The 9,617-nt window shown below is 41.8% G+C and overlaps 1 pseudogene across 1 annotated transcript; it reads right to left on the minus strand.

The window, feature by feature from the left end:
* Window positions 1-8,336: 8,336 nt before the first annotated feature.
* LOC148316193 (DNA repair nuclease APEX1 pseudogene) lies at window positions 8,337-8,902 on the minus strand (annotated as a pseudogene). The gene is made up of 3 exons (XR_015840337.1): window positions 8,769-8,902; window positions 8,518-8,684; window positions 8,337-8,435 (listed from the first exon to the last, which is right to left on the minus strand). The product of XR_015840337.1 is annotated as a DNA repair nuclease APEX1 pseudogene (transcript).
* Window positions 8,903-9,617: the final 715 nt, after the last annotated feature.

Below are 9,617 nucleotides of genomic sequence, written 5' to 3' on the forward strand. Positions count from 1 at the left end.
GTGCTGTGAAGCGATTAAACATTTTAACTAATTAATTGCAAAAAAAATCCAGAATTAATTGCGATTAATCACAATTTTTGTGGCCTGCCAGAACCCCAATATCTCATGAAGGAACTCAGCGCTCGCTCGGACGGGACACACGTAGTTCTTGGTGTTGCTCATCAGAAATCCCTTTATTGTCACGTGATGTACATGAATTTTTTTCGTTGACGAGACAAAATTGCAAAATAAAAGCAGACTGTTGCTGGATATGTGTCCGAGGCTGGCCATGCAAAACCTTTTGTCTTAAGCGATAAAGCTTATCGTCAGAACATTTTGGCATTAAAGAACAAGTGTGAAGTAGACTTGCCCAACCATATTTTGAGTCAAAAATCTATTTTAAGAATACTCACGTAAGCTCCGCTCGTGCCCGGGCAATGCAGAGAAGGAAATTCCGTTGGGGTCGGTGCGGCGGCCGAACACCACGGGGCAGTAGCAGTGGAAGAACTGCTGGAAGAAAGAGCTGCAAGAGAGGACCGGACCACTTTTGAATCCTTAAAATCCCCTCCTTCAAAAATGAACGGAAATACTTGCCGTCGTCCAACCTTGATTCCACTTGGCGGCACTGTGTGTATAACAAAATAATAACATTCATTCATAACTGACAGCCTCGCGCTCCGCCTGCAGCCAGAACAAAACTAAATTTCTCCGTCCATTCATTTAAAACAACATGCATCGACCTTGCTTACAAATATATATTATATATATATATAAATGATCGAAACAACCATAATGTTTATTTTGAAACGAAAAAAGCTGGCCTTGATCATGGAAAGATTGACAACCAGTCTCAGTCATGACCCCGAGCGGCACGACGGGGCGCTGGAGCGGTTAGACGGCCATCCTGGCAACTGGTAATGCTCTCTTGACTGTGTTTGCTTTGTTCTCGCTTGGTACTTTCAATGGGCACTGTCTGAGGTGGGATTTGAACCCACGCCTCCTGGGGAGACTGCGACCTGAGCTGCCGGCCTTCCTACGCAAGTATGGAAAGTACGAAACCGTTTATACGGCGAGTGTGACTCGGTCCGACGCAGGAGGAGCGGTCCTCCCGGCCCCACCACCGCCACACGGCACTTCCCATGACCCGGCCATTGCGGGACTTTTCGCCTCAAAAAACAATGGCGTTGCGAGAAATGGGGGTACCATTACCTGTCGGGAAACAGTATTTGAAGGCAATTCAGGGATCGCGCGAGATATCCCGCGATTTTTTTATATTTTTTTTCATTATTATTATTATTAACTCACTACATGTTTTCATATTATTCAGGCACTATTTTACGCCCACGGGCAATGACCAAAACTCAAATGTCTTGAATTCGGGGCCCCAGTGTTTGTGCCAGGGCTTCATCTGCTACAGGAACGGTTATTTTCAACTTTACATTTCAAAGAGTTTTAAAAAATTAACCAGCACTCTGAAAACTTCACTTGAAGAAAAACTAATATTTGTAAACAATTTAAATTGGTGCCCATTTTCTGACATTCTATGGACTAAACCAGTATATGACGATACAGTTTAATACAGTATACACATTGTACATCTTCCAAATGGAAGAGAACAAAAAGGCATCAAGGTATATTATTGTGAAATCTGAAACTTGCCTTGCCTCACCGGAGCTTCCATTCGGTTAAACTTAGGGGGCGGTTAGATGAGGACACGACCCAAGATGGCCAATATTTCACTCCCCAGCTCAGTTTTTATATATCCCAGCTGACAACGGGCAATATGTTTACAACTATTTTGCTTGAGTGACAACTTGGAGAATTTGGCAATAAAAGCAACACACGTCAAAATTATTCCAAAATTAAAATAAAAATGTCCACAGTGCAGCAAAATGGGAACTTACCACTACAAACTCCTAGTTTTTCTTTTTCTAATTGTTTTTCCACGTGCTGGTAGCCTCTCTGTTTTTCGCCATGCCCGATGAGACTGCCAAGTTTGGTGAGTTTTTGTGCATGTTTCGGGGGTCAAAAATGCGATCGAACAATCGGAAAAATAATAATAATAATAATTTCTACAAAAACAATAGGGACTTCGCAGCGGTCGCGGCTCGGGCCCCAATAATAATTTCTACACAGACGTGTGCCGTGAATTAAAATTAACCACTGGCATTTGTTTGGCCGTGCATGACTTGGCACAAAAATGGGAACACATAATATTGTTCAAACGTTACATTATTGCAACGTTTCGGCCGGAATGAGCACTTTAGGGCTGGGCGATAAACCGAAAATTTACCGTTACCGAAATTTATTACAATGACCGAAGCCAACAATAGTTAATCATCCATAAAAAAAAATAACAACTAAATGATTCCGTAGATGCACTTGCATTTACATTTGGCTTGCACTCGTCAGGTGTCGGAGCAGATGAAGACACAAACGTATCCAAACGGGGCCCACACGTTCAAGTTCCTGGGAGTACAGATCTCCGATGACCTTTCTTGGAGTCACAACACCACAGCAGTGGTAAAGAAGGTCCGCGATTCAACTTTGGCAATTGTGGACCTCTGCATATACATATACTGATTTTCACTTTGTCCTTAATGGCGTCGATGTCCAGCTTGCTTTCCGCATGTGCTGATATATAATAAATATATAAATATATATATATATATATATTAGACATTAAAATATCAAATTTTTCGCCATGCCCGATGAGACTGCCAAGTTTGACTGGCTGTGAGGAAGGAGTTGCCACGGCAACCGCTCGCTCGGGTTGCCTAAGAGATGGTTTTGTGTGAGGGATCGGTAAATGTTCATGTACTGTATGGATGTGGTGAAATAGTTTTAGTTGACACTCATGTAGTACATGCATGCATAATCTATATGAGATTTCAGGTAGGACTGTCATGATGGAGAAAAAAAAAAGCATAAAAAAAAAAAAAACTTTTATAACAGCTAAACTAAACGTTTCCAATGTAAATTTCCACCTTTATATAGTGTAGACTCCGTGCTTTAATGAGGAAACACGCATACTGAAACTGGCCACAATATTAGGTACACTTGCACAATCTATGTAATGACGCAGTCTTCATTTGAAATGCTTTTTCAGGCCTTTGACGTGAAGGCGGGTTGCTTTTGCTGAGTCCCAAGTTGGTGTTGAGATAACCGCAGCATGACCAAACTTTTATAACAGCTAAACCAAACGTTTCCAATGTAAATTTCCACCTTTATATAGTCCGCCGAGGCAGAAACCAGGAGCGGCGCCCGTGCCCGGGGAAGGTGCTCCTCTACGGCTTAACTGCCACGCACGCCGGCCGGAGAAATGACTTTTTACCTTCAGTCAGCTCTCGGCGACGCACGACGACCCACCGCGGGCACCGGAACCGGGAGCGGCGGCGCTTCGTCGGGCGCTACGCTCGCGTAGCCTAGCGCTAGCAGATGCGGCGTCAATGTCAACGGCAGTCTGTTTGGACTGTGGCGAATAGTTGAGACAGCGGCGTGAGCGTGAACAACAACAACAAGAAGGAAGCCCAGTCGTGGAATGTTCCCCTCGCAGAGTTTGGTGAGCAGACTCCGCTTACCGCATTCGGCCCAACATGGCGCGTGATATTCCTGACGGAAAAGACGAACAGAAATAGAAAAAGGCCCAACTGTCATTTTAGACCCAAAAGAATGTTGTTGTTTCTTTGGAACTTTTGCAGTCCAAAAGGAATTCGAAACGCAACTGCGGTGGACAGCAAATGACTTAAAAAGACGGGACAGTACCATTTTTTAACCACAAGAGGGGGCGATCATTTTCATCATATCTAAAATGTCTGAAAAGAGCGAGAAAAAATTGTGCCATGATATCATTCCTTTCATTTTCGCATAGCAAAAATCGGAATTTGTGAGGTTTCAAAAAACGGACCGATCCACTGCACCAACCCAACCGGACTCACGGCGTCTAAAAAATACCTTTCAAACGAGGCAGTTGTTCGATGGTATCTTGCCATCTGCTGCAAGGAGACAGGAGGAAGGGCGATATTTTACGTCAGCATTAACAAGTGCCCTGCGTCACGCTGTGTTGCCTTTTACAGAAATGCATCGTTCCCAGCGAAAGGCTATCTTTTATCAGATTAGCAGTAAAAGAGTTTCTGTTACAAGATCGTCAGAAGAAGTTAGAACGTCTGGCACCAGATTAGCAGAAGAAGAAAATCACAAGTTAACTCTTGTAGGATTTGTAGGAGTTAAGATAGCTAATACCAGATTAGTAAAGCAGCAAAGCTAGCTCTTAAAGCTGTTTGGCTAGCTTTTACCAGCTAGGTATAAAAAAAAAGAAGACGCAAGGCTACTTAAATACTTAAATATTTGATAGTCATCATTTCATTTCTCAGTTTAAAACAGCCATAAAAAAATAGATATGATCGAGAAGGAGGACCCGGGCGCTGTACACATTTGCTATGAGAGGCATTATCTCATAAGGTTTTTTAAATATAAATTGCGCCAAGCGGAATTATATGGAGGAACAGCTCATTAATAATTGAAATCATGTCATCTAATAGAACACCAAAATTCGAGTTTTTGCATTCCAACACATAGTCGGGAGGTGCTGAATGAACTATACAAACATTTGGACAGCAGTGCGGCAGCAATCATGGACGTAAGTGCTTTGGATATGCGTATTATGGTTTTCATTGCTCATTTCAGTTCCACTATATCAAGAAAAGTAAGCATATAAATGCAGTACTGACACTCAATAAAGAAAAAGCTACATTTGTCTGCAAAAAACAATCGACGTAGAACCATTTTCGATATTTGGCACACATTACTATTTCGTGGCCGAAATGTAAACAATTCTACCGCAGAATTCCCCTCTTCTCAATCCCAGCATGGGATCGAACCGCGGGTGCTGTCCAGTGTTTTATGGTGTCAAAGGCCGCAGTCAGGTTAAGAAGGATGACAATGGAGAATGAATCTGAGTCAGCTGCAACAAAATTCTTGCCACCTGAGCCTTGGGCGGGTCACCACAATGGACTTTGGCTAGGCTAACTTTGGTTGGCAGCGAACAAATTTGGATCTGTATATCCGGCTCATGAAATAGAATGCTTAATTATGATTAATTAAGAGAGTAAGAGTGTAATCCCCCCGCAACCATAACGCAAGAGAGGCTGCACTGTTTGGGCGGTGCCAAGCGGCCCCTAAGTTTAACCGAATGGAAGCTCCGGAGGAGGAGGGCATTGATCTTACGCTATCCCTATTTTTGTGACTTTCCTTCGAAGGGCGTGGCTATTGCGGTGCCGCAGAGTCTGATTATTACGACGTGTGTTGTTGGCGGTGAAATATTTCTGTGTTGTTTTCGTTTTTGACCTGTTCTCCTGCTTTGGTTATTACCCATTGTGGATAATCATTGTTGAAAATGACTATGTTTATTTGCGATATAATATGCTGCAATAGCTGCTTACAGCTACAAATGAGAAAATCAGGATAGCTGGCACAACACATTTAAATGGTAAGTAAGGCCATAAGTGTCATAAATTATGGTATTTTGATGGGGATTTATTCAAGTAGGACGAAGTAGGACTTCACTGAAGGCCAGGTATGAAATGCACAGAAGTAACTTAAAAAGTAAAAGTAAAAAAAATTATCATTACTTATCGACATTTGTCAAAGCACAACATTTCGATCAGATTGAGTTCTTTCTTGCAAATTCTTAAACAAGCGGCCCCTAAGTTTAACCGAATGGAAGCTCCGGAGGAGGAGGGCATGCTCGCGTCACAGTAAGCCGAAGAGGAGCACCTTCCCCGGGCACGGGCGGTTCCAAGCGGCCCCTAAGTTTAACCGAATGGAAGCTAATAATTTTTTTAAACCCAACGTGAATATAAGAAATAAAAGCTGTTGATTCTATTTAAAAAGAAAAGAGTAAATAGATTTAGCAACAAACGTACCTTTATATAGTGTAAAAAGGCATCCTGAAGCCTGGAAAGTCATTAATTTGATTGTCCAGTATTTCCTTCATGAGATATTGCAACACTTATTAAAAAAAATATACAATATATATAATAAATATATAAATAAATATGTTGACATAAAGTTTCACTTTATCATGTCAACTGCTTTAGCCGTCAATGGCAGTAAATGAGTTGAGGTACTGTGTCAAAAGCAAATGAAAACTGGATGAACCAAAATTTCCCATCATCTCAACCCAAAAATGTCGGTAATTATAACTCCCGTACGAGAACATCCGTGTTTTTGTTTTTTTTAAAGAGAAAACGAAAAGAAATAACGCAATGGATTCAAAGAAAGGTAATTATTATCTGATAATGTAAATATTATATAAACCAAAATTTGAGCTTTTGACAACACAAACCAAGAAATCTGTGTTATTGTTCCATCAGTGAGTGTCCAATAACAATAACAATAACCATTTTGATACCGCACCCATGCTTATTGCAGAACGCTGAGGCAACAGATCCTTGGGCGAAGCTTATGGCGCCGGAGAAGACGAGCGCGCCTAGTTTCTTTCGCAATTTCATGGGGGCGTCATTTACAAACGAAAAGACGTTTTCATAGTGGTCATAACATCAATAATTGTTTCATTTTTATTAAAAATTTAAATGCAGTAATGTACTCCAATCAAGGCTGATATTCCTTTATGTACGTCATTAATTTCCAAACAATAAACTTTTATAACAGCTAAACCAAACGTTTCCAATGTAAATTTCCACCTTTATATAGTGTAGAAAGGCATCCTGCCGATGTGGGTGCCGTGCGCCGTTCGCGGCCCCCCCTCGCAGAGGTGGGATCCCGGCCCCGCGGGGTATGCGTGGATGTGCAATTACACTTTATTGTAGTACGGCAGAAAAAAGCATGTTCCACAAGATATCGGGTTTGCTGTGCTTCCCATGTGGCTGCTGTTGCCCTCTAATGGGACAGGATGGAACGTGTTAAAGAGACAGTAGCCCCGCACCAGCACGCTAATCCTGGATTAGCCTCAGATGCTATGTTAGCTAGAAATCTTTTATGGGCAGATAAGAAAGACAGGGAGGAAAACTACAAGCATTTTCACGACTGTGCGAACTTATTGATGCAATTACGAGAAACACATCCCGGGAGCTTTTTGTTACGGTCAATTAAGTGTTTTTTTAACAGGGCAGTGAAAATATTGGAAAATAAAAAAAATGCCGGACATGCGGCCCGTTAAACGTTTTAATCCGGCCCGCCGAATTTGAAAAAAAATTTAATGAATAAACCTTGTTAATCTTTTATTTTCTGATTAGATGGAGTGTTTTGGTCACCTCACCTAAAAAAAAAAAACATTTAATTTTAAATCAAAGTGAAGACAAATCTCAAATGAGTTAGTGACTGGAGAATTCAGTGCCGTTTGTTGATATATCGCTTTCGCATGGCATGGGACAGTTTTAATTATGTTAACTGACATTGGTTTTCTGAAATGTTCCTGTTCATATTAGACGTTAAAATATTATCAATATTTTATACGTTAGTTGTGCAGCTATTTTGAAATGGCTCGATAAATTGATCCTTTTAATATGTCTTTTTGCGCAGTATTTTTCCATCGTACATTATTTTGATATTACCAATAGGAGGTTGCACTGTCGGAGTAACATTTTACAAATTAACAAAATTACTGTATAATAATTGCTTTTTACCGGCATGTAGTGACACGTCAACCACTCCTTCGTCCACTCTCCTCTTCGCCCACGCACTTCTTCGGCGCACGCCGGCCGTCTAACCGCTCCAGCGCCCCGTCGTAATACATGACTAACGTAACTCAGATGGCTTGCCTCTCCTGTTGCTCTGTCCTAATGGCGCGATTGCAACCTAGGCCTCAGTGAGAATTGGATTTTCTCTCTTCTTGGCAGGGCATTGGTAAAACTGCAAACCAGATTTGAATAATGCCTCACTTCACTAATCCCACCTAAACATGCTAATGGCAGTTGAAACACAACAAACACGCATTTAAACTTCCATTTATCGAGTCAGGAAAAAAACTAAGGCATCCATTTTAATAGAAAAATTGGCTAAGATCATGGCTCAAACGTTTGCTGTTCCAACGTCGACGTCCAAGGCCTTCGCTGCTGCTTTTGGCATCGTGACTGTGTCTGTGATTTTTTTATATACAGATGTAGATTTTTGTAAATTCACTATTTAAATGGCAGGTTTGCTCTAAAAATACTCTAAAAACTAAAAATAACACCCGAACTAAAAAAAAAAAAAAAAAAAAAGTCCGCCAATACCACCATCGTCCTAGGGAGAACCGAATTTGCGCGAGGGGCCCATTTGCGACATCGAGTGCGTATGCTCCAACACTTAACAAGTTGTTCAAATATCAGTTTGAAATCAATTGGTAACGTTTTAGTCTACTTTGGGGGCATGGATGTGATGTCAGCGGGCAGGTCTTTCTCAGCGCACTTGGTCTCCTGCAGGCACAGGACATCTGGATTCTCCTCCCGCACCCACTGGAAGGGACCAACACAGCTGTCAAGCGTGGAGGAATTAAAAAAAAAAAAAAATCTGTCTGGATTTTCAGGGTCAACTCACATCAAGGCCGTTTTTCTTCACCCACGCTCTCAACCCGTCCACGTTCCAGGAAGTGATTTTCATAGTGGCGTCGCGTCCATCTTTGCTGGTCGTTTTATCTGGAGGGTCTTCGTACAAAATGGGGGCTTCTGGTTCTTTAGTTTTCTTCGCTTTCTTCGTAGTACTTTCTGCAAAATTGGGCATGATGGCAGCAAGTATTGTGAAGAGAATGGATTTCGGGAAAAAGTCGTTTTGTGTATCCGGTTGCTAACCTGAGGCGGCTTCATTGTCCCCTTCTGCTGTCGCCTCCTCTGCCTTCTTTCCTCGCTTCATGATTGAACTTGCTCGAACGGCAGAAAACAGACTTTGCAGACACGCAAGCACGCACACGCCACAGAACAAGTGCCGCTGGGAAAGTAACGTTAGAAATAAATAAATCACATTTTCACACTAGTCGCCACGAGTTCCCAAAACTGGAACGTGCTCATGATCGCACTTGGTTTGACTTTTTTTTTTTTTTCAAAATTTCGCTTTTATTTCACATTATTTCCGTTTGGATCGTTTTCAATTGTAACATCTTGTTAACCAATCCGGTCGAAGTGTTTGTTGTCCAACATGCGCTGGCTGTGCATATCGGTTGGGGGGGAATGTGTTTGCTTTGTTCTTACAATTGTTTCCGGGCGAGACGGTGACTAATTATCGTGAATGGCTCACTTATTGCGATTATTATGCGGCTTTATTGCAATCATTGCTATTGTATCATCACGCTAACCCATATTTGTGTTTACAGTGAACAAAATGCGCAAGTCAGCGTTGATTTCGGATAAACTCCTCGTGGATGAATATTGGAGGTGGTCTTCTTGAATGCTTCCGCCTCCACGGCCGAATGTGGCCGTGGAGTGGAGAGAGCGTTGACTACTCGGCTGTAGTAGTATTTGGAAGCCGTCAAATTCCACAACGGAAAATTCATTGTCTGCTGGCGCTGTACACTTCAGGATTAATTCAATTTTATCATTATAAACAAATTCTCTTTAGAAATATTTGCAGTAATGTCAACAATAACAACAGATGCTGCTCCCACCCCAGAGGATGTTGGCTCGATCCCCGATTTTCTCAATTAT

The sequence above is a fragment of the Idiotropiscis lumnitzeri genome, chromosome 22 (genome assembly GCF_059441095.1).
Source record: "Idiotropiscis lumnitzeri isolate Australia: NSW breed Sydney's pygmy pipehorse chromosome 22, RoL_Ilum_1.0, whole genome shotgun sequence".
NCBI lineage: Eukaryota > Metazoa > Chordata > Actinopteri > Syngnathiformes > Syngnathidae > Idiotropiscis > Idiotropiscis lumnitzeri.